Source organism: Myodes glareolus, chromosome 14 (assembly GCF_982192425.1).
Source record: "Myodes glareolus chromosome 14, mMyoGla1.1, whole genome shotgun sequence".
Classification (NCBI taxonomy): domain Eukaryota; kingdom Metazoa; phylum Chordata; class Mammalia; order Rodentia; family Cricetidae; genus Myodes; species Myodes glareolus.
The window spans coordinates 40,669,750-40,683,369 of record NC_142039.1 but is presented as its reverse complement, the minus strand read 5'-3'; the positions used below and the strand labels follow the sequence as shown (position 1 = coordinate 40,683,369).

General features: G+C 40.6%; 1 pseudogene; it reads left to right on the top strand.

Moving 5' to 3' along the window:
* The first annotated feature begins 9,409 nt into the window (after positions 1 to 9,409).
* LOC148119823 (vomeronasal type-1 receptor 4-like) lies at positions 9,410 to 11,618 on the top strand (annotated as a pseudogene).
* The last annotated feature ends 2,002 nt before the right edge of the window (positions 11,619 to 13,620 follow it).

Sequence of the window (13,620 nt, the reverse complement as noted above, 5' to 3'; positions counted from 1 at the left end):
ACCCGAGGTTACCTGGCACTCTTGTCTACTTCCAATCCAAACTACATCCAGTACTATTAGTTACATTGTTATATTTGTTTGAAATATCTATTGATTACCTTGGAAAGAAAATTAAAACAGATTCTATTCACCATGCTGAGATTAACTATGGGAAAGACGAACAAGGATTCTAACAACCATGGGGCTCCAAATCTGCGATTAGAAAATTTAAATATTTGTTATATAATAATGTGGCAGTTTGAATAAGATGGGCCCAAAGGGTTCATATATTTGAATGCTAAGGCATCAAGGATTGTTCCCATTTGACAAGGTTTAGGAGATGTGACCTTTTTAGAGGAAGTGTGACCCTAGGGGTGGACTTGGAGGTTTCAGAAACCGTCATCTGTCCCAGTCTCTCTCTATCCCTCTCTGTCTTTCTCTGTCTGTCTGTCTCTCTGTCTGTCTGTCTGTCTGTCTGTCTCTCTGTCTGTCTGTCTGTCTATCTCTCTCTCTCTCTCTCTCTCTCTTTCTCCCTCCCCATCTTTATATAAGACATAATTCTCAGCTACTTCTCTAGTACCTTGAGAACCATGCCTTCACAGTGATGAGAATTCACTAACCCTCTAAAACTGTAAGCCAGGCCCTAGTTAAATGTGTTCTTTTATAAGACTTGCCTTGGTCATTGTGTCTCTTCACAGAGATAGAACAGTGACTAAGACAAGTAATAACATACTGGCATACTAGCACACTTAAAACAGCATGCAGGACTACACAGAATGGCTTGCAAAAATTGCTACAGATAAAGGTACAGGGTGCTGGGAGAGATGAGGGAACTGCACCCTTTTAACTATGACTGTCCTTTGCATGAAGAAAGGAGCTCTAAGATGAAACTGGTTTTTTTTGGCTGATATATATTAACATTATTGATGTTATCTTTAAAAGGATGTTTCTGAATCCAAGTTTTTCTGTGGATGACATAAGAAATGGATTAGAACTTTGTCAAGGAAAAATTATCTACATTTTTCTCACTGGTCTTGGTAATATGGGGAACGTTTCTCTTCTTGTGACAAGTACATTCAGTTCTGGGGGAGGGGTACTGAAAAACTCTGTCTGCCTTACTCTCATTTACTCTCATTCATTTGGTCTTATAAACACTACAATGCCGCTTTCAGAGGCCTTGCTCTAAACAATGACGGCTATAAAGGTGTTGACATGAACAGGGCGTCCCAGGGCCACTCATTAGCACCAGCAGTCTCCTGTCAGTGGTTCAGGTCATGAGCTCCAGAGACTCCAGGTGGGTGGGGCGGGGGTGGGGTGGGGGGAGCTTAGGCTGAGGTCTGCACAGCAGCGGCTTCTCTCACAGCTATTCCTTGGGATTCTAAATTCCTTCATCAGCACGGATCTCGTCCATCCCGTCAGAAAGGTCAGCGTGAACACTTCACAGCTGAGGAAGAGTGTTCATAATCTCTACTTTCTACAGGAAAAGGATTGATGGGTTTTCCTGACCCACTTGATCCTACTTGATACACTGTTTCATGGAGGTTTGGTTGGAGCTGGTGGCTACAAGGTATTTCTTTCTCCACAAGCCCTGCAGAAATGGCTTCTACTTTCAGAACCCCAAGTTTTCCAACAAAACCCCCCCTGAGCTGCGAATTTCCCAGTGTCCTTCTCCTAATGCTATGTTTTCTCTTCTTTTGTTAGAGAGAATGTGGTTTTCCCATACTTCTATCCTTAAAGAACCATCTCTTGATAGTAAATATTCATGAGTTTCTGACCCTTTGTTATACAGTCCTCAGCCCTCTTGTGTTCTTTCTCAAAGAAGGGCATCAGGTCGAATTTTATCAAGGTGCTTGCAGACATGATGAAATGTCTCATTTATTTTGCTAACAAATAAGCTTGAAAGAACTTTGAGTGCCGTGTGACAGGAAATCTCATTACAGTAACTTAAACAGATGATTTTTCAGTCAATAATCACAATTATTTTTGAAGCTCTGTGCAGACCTAAAGTTCTCAGTGAGTAAGAGTAAAATAGACACCTCATTCTCCATCCTATCACCTGACAGAGTGGAATCTCGGAGACTGAGTTTTTGCTAGTATTAATGACCAGGAATGATTTGGCAAATTTTATCAAGCTAATGAATTTGTTGGGTAGTTCCCCCTAGATTTCTAAAACATGATCCTATAGACACACTTGATTTTTAGAAATTGCAGGAGAAAATATTCTGTACAGAGATGTACTGTAATGACAGGGAAAGTTCATTTTGTTAATTTAAAAATTTCTACCTAGATGGCTAGATATGGTTATGGTAGGTTAGTTACTCTCTTATGTGCTTGGGAGGCTGATCAGGATTATAGCCATGAGTTTAGGCCAGCCTAGCTTACATAGTGAGACCCTGCTCAGATGTGGGGACGGAGAAAGATGAAGGACACACATATGGGTGAGGGGGGAAAGAAAAGAGGAACAGGAAAGGACAAACTAAGAAAGGAAATCTATATGTATCCAGTCACATAAATGGATTTTATGTGATTTAAAAAACAATGCTGAGTTTAAATTTAATTTGTGGGTAAAGACACATAGCTATTTTATTATTTTTCCTTTGAAACAAACTGAAATACAAAGTCTCACAAGTAGGAATTGATGGACTCTTAATTGCAATCCTCTTGACTCTGCCTCCCTAGAGTTAGAAGACGGAGATGAACAATCATACTCCATCATAAAATGTAATTTTCAATAATAGAAGAGCACGCCAGAATAATGAGTTAAAAGTGAAGTGAATCATTTCTATCGTGTTGACTGCCCTCCCCAAACCTAATTTCCTCAGTCAGTGAAGAGCAAAGTATCCAGGAATCCCTCACCAAAATGATAGTGCTATGCCATTTGTGCCATCCAGATAAAAGAATTGTGATCCATACAGACCTTTACACAAAGTAGCTAATCTCAAATATTTTATAACAACACAGCATAGATTACTAAATCATCCAAGTAGATATTCCAGTTGGTAGAAATATTTCCCTGGATGGACGCTGGACAGGTCCTTACCTGCCTCCCTCTCCACTGCGCCCATCATGTGACTTGGGAATCTCTTGCTCACTTGTCAAAAACACTGAAGGAGACTCCATTGCCAGGAACGTAGGACTATAAACAAAAAGGAAGAGCTAATGATCATCCACATTTATGTTCCCTCAATGTGCTCCCATGTTTATCATGACAGGGAAATACCCCAGCATTGCCTACTTATCATAGGCTCTACCAAAAACAAAGAGCATGAGACAAACAGGGAAAGAGGTGTCAGGATGGAACTGGCATGACAGGAGAGCAGATATTCTAAAAAAAAAAAAAAGTATATTTCCTACTTTTTACAATACATGGAGATAACTGACATTTGCCCACGGGCGGGTCCCACCCTTGTGGAGGGGGAAGGGTGGAGCTTTGGCACTGTCAGAGGAGGAACTTGGGCTGGAGAAATGGCTCAGCCATTAAAGGCTAGGTTCACAACCAAAAATTTAAAATTCTGTTCCCATAGGAGGAATTTGCAAAATGACCCCCCAAGAAAGTTTTGATAGTAATAAGGCCACATGGACATTTCCTGGATTTCCCATCTTTGTTATAAAATTGTAACTTTGCTGTAGACAAGAGGGAGAGAAAGAATCTTTTTCCCTGCTTTAGCCAAACAATAAATAAAGCCATTTGTTTTGTCAGTTTGGCTCCTAATTTCTGAAAGAAGCAGTGGCCTTGTGGATTTTTTTTGTAGTTTCGATTTTTCATGTGTGTTTACATCTTTGGGACAGGACGGGTACACGTGTGTGAGGAGGTGCACATGCACATGTGTGCTCCCCTGCATGCAGGAGACTGAGGTTGGTGTCAGGGATCATCCTGCATCATCCTCTTTACTAAGTTGGGATCTTTCAGTCAAATACAGAGCAAAACAAATGGCCAATCTCACTACCCAGTTCCTCTAGGGATAGTCTGCCCCTGGCTTCTGAGGTTGGAATTACAGGCAAGCTGCCACCCACCAGGCAGTTAAATGAGGTGGCTCTCACACTTGGAAGTCCTTTAAATACTGAGCAATCTCTCCAGCCAGGGTTTATTAATCTTAGTCACCCCCGCCCCGTTACAATGGAATAGTGTAAACTTGCTGTACAAGATGGAGGTGATCAGTGACTCCCATCATGTCCTGGTCTGCCATAGCCAGTTTTCTCCATGAAATTCCTGTAGGAAACTGCATGAAAGGCTCACTTTCTGAGATTTTCTTGTCTTTTGTTCAATTAACTAGTCAGAGAACTACAAGCTTTAAATTGTTTTATTTTTCTTTATCTTTCAAAGACAAAGAAGATATTTAGAAGTCTTCCAAAAGCAATAACAAAGAAAACAGATGGAAGTGATCCTTGTTGGACCAGAGATATTATTTTAAAACTTATCTTATATATTATATTTTTTAACCTTTAAAACAACTTTTAAGTTCAAATATATTTATATTATATTCTTCCCCAAGTACTTCCTCCAAGTCCTTCCAGATCCTCTCCTCGTCACTACCCATCAAACTTCAAGCTGTTTCTCAATAAACAAAAACCAAATACAAGAACACAACATCCAAAATAACCAAGAAAACAAAATAATAAAATACACATACGAAAAGAAAAAAGCACCAAACTATATCCAATGAAAACACACACACACACACACACACACACCTGTGGAATCCAGTAAAATGTTGCTCATCGACTCCTGAATGTGAGGTCCTGCAGGGGTTGATAAACCCAGTGTCTCTTTATTGGAGAAAACTGATTTTTGTTCTCCCAGCAATTATAAGGGACAGTTCAGTCATTAACTTTTACACCAGTGACGAGGTGACTAGGTTTCCGTTCATTCACTCATTGTATATGTTAGAAAAGATAAATAAACAGAAGGAAAGAACTAGGAGCCCACTCACGAACTGGAAGCACATAGAGGACCTGGCACAGACCCTTGCAGACCCTGTGTTTGCTGCTTGAGTTCTTATGACCTTTGCTCACGTGGATTTAGATGTTTTCTTGGTGTCTTCCATCTCCTCTGACTCTAATGCTCTTTCCACATCCTCTTCTGTGGGGTTTCCTGAGCTCTGAGGGGAGGGATTTGATGGAGACATCCCATTCAAGGTTGTGTGCTCCAAGGTCTCTCACTCTCTATGTAGTGTCTGGCTGTGGGTCTCTGTGTTTGTTTCCATCTGCTGCAGGAGGAAGCTTCTCTGATGATGGCACAACAAGTTTCTGACTTATGACTATAGTGCAGTGTCATTAGGAGTCATTTTATCACTACATTTCCCCCCTTTTAGAAATGTATTATTTGGTTTTACCCTAGGTCCCTGGGCTATTTAGTCTCAGATCTTGGTTAACCAAGCAGTGTCAAGCATGGGCATTGGTTACTGCCACAATATTTGTGCTACCAGTGTCCTAGCATGTATTTCAGGCAGTATGCCATTGTAGATAAAGGGTGTGTGGCTGGGTTGGTGTGTATGTTTCTCTTTTGACAGCATGAAGAGTACCTTCCTGTAATAAAGATACTGGAGCATAGGGATGAAGCTCCTTTGTAGGCATCAATTTGACATCTCCAAGTTCAGTTAGTGTTGTAAGTGAGGTGTTAAGCAATGCAGCCTTTCAGTCAGTTTGTGGAGAGCAAAAGCCTAACAATTACCTTGATTGTTTCGGGATTCCATGGACCCCTTTGGCCAAGACCCTTTTTTTTCCATTTTTTTTTGTCTGCCATGACATATGTAATGTACAACTTAGTTTTCCTGATTTTGGATTACTCATTCAATAGAGAGGACAGAGATTTTGGTTTCCTCAAAAGCTGTCATTTCATTTACAAAAGAAGCATTTTCAGGTTCTAGTATGTGTCAGCTGCACCTATATGTATGACAACACCATCCTGCAGGGCAGAGTAATAACCATAGCCTCAAAGTCATCTCCTATGTCAACTCAATGGTGCTTTCTTTTCAAGAAAAAATTATGATGTCATCACTTCTAATTTTAGCACTGTATATTTCTTCACATCATTTTCCATCTGGGACAGGTAGAGCCTCTTAGGAACTAGAATGGAATGTAAATGGAATGTCTGCCGTTGTGTACATATGCATTAGAAATGTCACTGAAGTTTTATGATGAATAAATATTGGTTTTGGAATAAGGCCAAGAAAGTATTCATTTCATGTCCCATATGACATTCAGTGTGAAGGAATGAAAGAATAAGTTACAACAAAGACTTTCACTACAACGGGGAAAGGTAGAACAAAGGACTCTCAACTTGTTCTAGTGCATGTGTGAAACTTGCACATGACTCCCCAGGGTTGAGCATCATTCATTCTAATCCAGTCTAGAAATGGACTTAAGAAAGGAAAGCCAGTGACTTGATCTGTGTGTGTCAGAAGTTGGTCCATGACAGACCACAGCTTGGCACAAGGTACTCTAAACTTGTCCTGCTTTATGTTTGAAATTTACTTAGAAAGCACAATTCCTAGAGCTGAGAATCATGTATTCTACTCCTGTTTAAAAATGGGATTTAAAAAGGGACTTTGGCTGTCATTCAGGAGTTGGTGCCTGCCAGACCACAGCTTGGCACTTTGGAAAGATGAAAAACATTTAGAAGTTGTGAAGAGCTCTGTATACAGAAGCCTAGTTAATTGTTCATTTTCTCACCTCACATACTTCCTCTCACAATAATTAATCCCTGATTATACTTGAAATTACTTCTGAGAGAAGCAGATGTATTAATTATGGAAAGAGGAAAAGTTGTGCTTCAGGGAACCTTGCTCTGCAGAGGCCTTCCTTCCCCCGACACTGTGACAACATGAAACTTGAAGTCTGCAAAACCTGACGGCAGCCAAGAGCCCACAAATCCTGAAGTACAAATAGGACCTGACAAGTGTCCCCCTCCCAAAGCTGCTCCAGATCCTGTCTGCACCACAGAGGTTCAGGTGAGTACATGGAGGTAAGATCTTCAATCCCCTCAGCTAGGTCATGGAAAGTTTCATTAAAGCAGAAGACTCTCTGACTAATCCAGGGAGCAGGTTCCAGGCTCTATGACCCTCAGGACCTCCACTTTCCTTCTGAACCTGATAAAGCTGGTCTCTGGCTCCAGAAAGATCAAGGGGACTAGTTCCTGGAGATACAGAGATGGAGCAGAAATGCTGAGGGATTGCTATCTGTTCTCAGACTGAAGTATCATGACAGAGCTCTGGTTGGGCCTTTGATTAAGGTTTCTTCCTTGCTTTTTTTTCTTTTTATAGAAATCAACAGTGTATAGAAGATTTTCAGATGTCTGTCAAACCCTGGAGACAATCATGACACACTCCTGTCACGTCGGGACTAGAGAAATTGAGGCAAGGTACTTGTTGTTCAGGGCTAGCCTGGTTTACATAGAGAGACTCTATCTCAAAATATAGCAAGACAAAAGAAAAATGAATTTTCTTGTTTTAACAACTATGTTTGCCAGTCTTGTGACTCATACAGTATCACTAGTGTTTGTAACAGAAAAATGTTACTATCTTTCCATCAGGTTTTAGGGTGAATTATTGAAGGGATTTTTACAGATTCCAACCTCTGAATAGACACATAATTTTATTGTAAATATGTTAATGAATGCTGATGTGTTTGGTATTAATTTCTGGAGCATATTTCATTATGTGCAGATACTTGGGATTCTATTGTGATTTCTAGACTTACCGAAAGTACAGGCAACAATTACTCCTCTGTCAGAGGAACAGTTGAAAAACAATAACTGACATATCTAGAGTCATGAGGCAACATAAACCCAAACCTGGGAACATGGCTCAGTTTATACAGGACACAGGTGACATCATCAAGACATAAACATTTGAAACAATCCTGTGAGTTTCACAGAAAGAAGAGCAGTGTGAACAGAGGCATTCCAAGTACTCAGAGAATACAAACTCATGAAACAAGGAGACTCCGGTTCTTCTAGAAAAGGTGCAAATGTTTACCACAAATCCCTGAGAAATGAGAATGGAGCTTCCAGAAATAAATTTTTTTTTTTCCGGAAATAAAGAGTAGCATTTTCCCAGGAGCTAAAGTTCTGGAATCAGCTCAGATGGATAAAGAATATAGCAGCTTGCCTGATAAACAGATTGGCAAGAAAACAGGGAGAGAACCAGGATTCAGAGCAAGGCTAACATAACTTCAGCTCACAAAGCCCTACAGAGGCAAATGACAACATGACTTTTTTGATGGGAAACTTCCTACTCATCCCAGTATGCCTAGACCTACTGTACTGTACATAGCCAATGCTGAGGAGTCAGAAGTTGTTAACTGCACTCATCTCACCACAGCACCCAACACCTCATTAAAACCCTTCTTCCATCCCCCTCATCTTCTCCCCTGGTGGAGAGCTGATCCCTGCTCCCTGAGATGCCCTGAGGTCACTCACTGGAGTCACAAATGTCCTGAACTCATCCACTGGAGTCAGGGCTCTCTGCTACCCCCTCTCCTAGGAAGCACTCAGGGTTCTGCTAGACACACTCCTGTGCTGCAAGCTGGTGGGTCCATGAATTTTCCGGCAAATCTTTTTATGACTCAGCTTTTTTGTTGTTGTTGTTGTTTTGGTTTTGGTTTTTCGAGACAAGGTTTCTCTGTGGCTTTGGAGACTGTACTGGAACTAGCTATTGTAGGCCAGGTTGGCCTCGAACTCACAGAAATCCGCCTGCCTCTGCCTCCCGAGTGCTGGGATTAAAGGTGTGCGCCACCACTGCCTGGCTTATGCTTCAGCTTTAACTCTCAGGCCCTACCTGGAAATTACAGTTTGATTTGATATTGAGAACTACCTTAAAAAAGGACCAGTAAATATTTATACAGAATGAAATCAGAAGTAGAAGTTTTAAAGCTTCGACACCAAAGGCAAATCTAGATATTGTTATGTTAGTCAAGATGCAGATAAGAAAGGAATATCAGACAAAGGAGGAAGCAGTATGGAGGGTAAAGTTAGCAGATCTGAGAGATGTTACAGGTGCTGACCAGTAGGGTTTCCCAGTGTCTGTGTGATGTGGGGAAGGCAGACAGGGTCAGCATGAACCTCAGGCTTTGGTAATTGAGTGGGGAAGTATAAAATAAAATGAGAAAAAGAGGAAGAAATTTTGGTAGCAGAATCTTAGAGCTCATTTCAGATATGCTGAGAGTTAACTAAGATAATCCATGCACACAGATAGAAACACACACACACACACACACACACACACACACACACACACACACCGTCAACAAGTCAATTTTGCTAGTGTAGTGCTCAAAAATAAAAAAATCTTCCTTAAAACTTGACATTTTGAATAGCAGCTACCAAACTCACCTGTCAGAGCACACACAATATCCCAGAGTTCACAGTGTGAAAAAGAGAGGTATTTCAAGGATTTAATCTTCAACAATACATCTCCCCGTTGCTGCCTCTTGCACACTAGAAAGTGCTATTGTGTAAAATGTGTTTTTCAGATCCACTTCTAACATTACTGATGTTTTCTTGAAAAGTGTTTGCATCCTGGGCACAAATTCTTCTACGTGGAAAGGAAGAAATGGTTTTGAATTTTATTATAGAAGTGATTTGTCTCTTCATGACTGTGTTTGGCACTCTGGGGAATATTTCTGTTTCTGTGAATAATATGATCAGTTGGTGGAGAGGCCCTGAGAAAAAACCCATACACATTATTTTCATCCACTTGGCTTTTACAAATATCATGATCCTTCTTGGAAAAGGATTGCCAAAGACAATGGCAGCTTTTGGTTTGAGAAACTTCCCAGGTGACATAGGATGTAAGGTTTTCATTTACCTGCAGAGAGTGTCCCGTGGGATCTCCATCTGCACCAGGGGTCTCCTCACTGTGGTCCAGGCCATCATCAGTCCCAGAGCATCTGGTGGAGGAGGCTCAGACCAAAGTCTGCATGGCATATCCTTCCATTCTTTTGGATACTAAACGCTTTAATAAGTGTGAACCTAATCCATTCTGTCACAAGTACAAGCCTGAATAATTCACAGTTTAAGAGTGAAGATGGCTACTGCTATTTAATGCAAGAAAGTCAGAAAACAAAATGGATTGTTCTCCCTGTCATGGTCCTGAGAGATGCTCTGTTTCAGGCTGTCATGGGAGGTGCCAGTGGCTACATCATATTTCTTCTCCACAAGCACCACCAGCATGTTCTCTACCTTCAGAACTCCAAGCTTCTCTACAAAACTCCCCCTGAGCTGAGAGTTGCTTGGAGTGTCCTCCTTCTGATGCTCTGTTTTGTTTTCTTCTATTGGTCAGACTGTGTTTTTTCTATATTTTTAAGTCTCTCTTTAGCAGACAAATTCTTTTTTTTTCAAAGTTTATTAAATTATAAAAGTTTCCATTTCCGCCCCTCCTCCCAACACCCTCCCACTTCCACTTCCCCCACTCCCTCTCCTCCTCCCTCTCCATCCCTAAGAGTAGTCAGGGTTTCCTGCCCTGTGGGAAGTTCAATTTCCTCCCCCCTCCCTCCAGGTCCAGGAAGGTGGGTATCCAAACAGACTGGATCCCAAAAATCCAGTATATGCAGAGGAAACAAGTCCCAGTGTCATTGTCAATGGCTTTTCAGAAAGACTCCGGGCCAGCCACATCCAGAGAATCCGGTCACATTCAGAGAATCTGGTTAGATCACGTGCTCGTTCAGTTCCAGTTCAGCTGGCCTTGGTGAACTCTCATTAGATCAGTCCCCTTGTATCAGAAGAATGGTTAAAAAAGGTGTGGAACATATATACATTAGAGTTTTACTCAGTGGTAAAAAACAATGACATCTTGAATTTTGCATCCAAATGGATGGAAATAGAAAATGCTTTATTGAGTGAGGTAAGCCAGACCCAAAAAGAGGAATATGGTATGTATTCACTCATAAGTGGATTCTAACCATAATTAAAGGTCTTTGAGCCTATTATTCGTGATCCTAGAGAAGCTAAATAAGAAGGTGAACCTGATGAAAATCATGTAGCTATCCTCCTGGAGATTGGAAATAGACAAGAGTGCCAGGTAAGCTCGGGTGCATGGGGGGGTAGGGGGGCTGTTGGAAGGGGAGAGGGTTAGAGAGAAGGGAGTAGGGGTAGAATGGGGAAAGATTGGGGGACTGGGATGGTGGGGAGGGAGAATGGATAGATATGGGATCAGGGAAGTATATACCTCAACTAAGGGAGTCATTTTAGGGTTTACAAGAGACTTGAGTATAAAGGGGATCCCAGGTCCAAGGAGAGATCCCCAGATTGTTCTCTGGACAGAGGAGAGGGTGCCTGATCCGGCCTTGGCCCACAACCATACTGATGAACATTTTGCTTATCACCATAGAACCCTCATCTGGCGATGGAGGGAGATGGAGGCGGAGACCCACGTCGAAACACTGGACCTAGCTCCCTAGGTCCAAAGGAGAGGCAGAAGGAAGGAGAACGTGAACAAAGAAGGCAAGAGCAGAGGAAACCTTCATTCGATGTTGGATGGCGATACAGACGGAGACCCATATTGGAGCACCGGACTGAGCCCTCCACGGTCCAAATGAGGAGTAGAAGGATGAAGAAAATGAAAAAAGAAATCAGGACTAGCAGACAAATTCTTGATAGGAAGTATTTAAAAATTTCTGGCTCTTGGCTATGCAACTTTTAGTCCTGTTGTGTTGATTCAGAGGGATGGACTCCTGCCTGAGTGTTGGCATGCTCAGTGAGAAAAGTAGAGAAACTGTCTCTAATTTTTCTATTCAATAAGTGTGAAAGAACTCTCAGTTCTGTAACACTGTGGGCAACACAAAATCTCACACTGTAGTGTAGGCATGTGTTTATTTTCAGACAATCTTCTTGAAGACTCAAGTCTAGAATGGAGAGCAAGGGAGACCGTAGCAAATTATAAAGATATAGAAACCTCATTCTATTTATTGCCACACTTGGAAGGGATTTTATTTTTTAAACTTTTTTATGTTTGTATTCATTCCTTGTGTATGAATAGTTTGCCTGAATTATGTTTGTATAGCTTGTGTGTGTCTGGTGCCTTTGGAGAGTGGAAGACGCCATCAAGTGCCCTGTTACTAACAGGAGTAAGACGTATGGTTCTGAACCAAAATATGGTTATCAGGATTTGAACCTGTATTCTCAGAAAAACCAGCTATTGCTCTTAACTGAACCATCTCTCAGGCACTGAAAAAAATGGCTTTTATTAGGATTCATAAAATTGGTTTACTACTACCATGACTACAAAAATTAAGATGAATTTGGCAAGTTTTATCATAACTCATATTAACTTTATTCTGTCAATCCAAGGAATTCCATATCTTGTTCCTGATGTTTTTGATTGCTTAATGTTAGTCCCACAAGTCTATTTGGGGATTCTTCAAAGTGTGTGTGAAATTTGATCCACATAAGAGATTTTACAGAATTGTGAAAGGCTGACATGTACTGTGCAGTCAGCCACTAGATGACCAATGCTCAGTCACAGAACTTAAATGCCCTGAAACTTCTTACTGGTCTTATATTCCTGAACATTCTCTGCAGGAATAAACATTGCATTGTAATAAATAAACATTTTATTACTCAACATAGAAATATGGGGTAATGTAGATCAAGTTAAAAATTGAGAAATCTTTTTAAAAAAGGCTTCCAAACACACAAAAACAGGGTCAAGCGTGGCTTCTTGGTAACTACCTTTTCTTTGATAGGCTTATTGCTAGTGGCAATCAGACATGCAGCTACTTTAAGAGACCCTGCTACTGAGCACTTAAATGGGGTTTATGAGCTGTGTGCAGTGTGCTACTTGGTAGCAGAGCAGACCCAACAACTTTCTAGAGCGGAAGCAGTAAACACGGCTCTTGCTGGTACCTTGGCCTTGAAGCTAAATGTCAGGGAGCCAAGAGGCAAGGAGCCAGCCACCAATGTCCTGTGCTAACACATGTGGTAAGCTGAGTAGTGCTGGTGACTAACATAGCAGGTTATGATCATCTCAGGCAATCAAAGAACAATACAGATTCAGATGGAAAAAATACTCTAAACAGGTTGCCGGGTGTTTAAAAATATACATATGCCTGAGAGAGGAAAGAGAAAAAGTATATGCAATTAAAAAAGAAAAATATTTTTAAAATGATAGTAAAGTCTTTAAACATTCTTAGTTTAAAACTTTTAAAGTGAAAAAATTAATAATGAGCCACATTAAGATGGGAAATACACAGAGTCTGAATCCTGCATGTTATTGTGCTAACTTTAGATACTTTGCTTACTACTGAAGGAATGACATCTTCTAAAACACATTTGATTAGAAAAAGTGCTGGATTAAACTAACCGATATATTTTAAAAATGTCGACTTCAAAGTGGAGTATGCTACTTTGAAGAAGATGTTATGTTATTATTCCCACAGGAAATGAGAGAATGTGGATTCGTTCCAGGTTGATTGAATCATGTTTGATCATGAAAGGCCCCCTAAAATTTCTGGTTATGAACATAAAGAAATAAACTTATAAAACTACAAAACATGTAACATTTTACTTGCTCAAACATAAAACAAACAAAAAAAATCATCTTTGGCTAACTTGTGAACAATACACAGTCTATACTTGTGTTAGTACAGTTATATATGTTATCTTTAAAAGTTTATGTATTTTCAGAACAAGGGAATAAGATACCA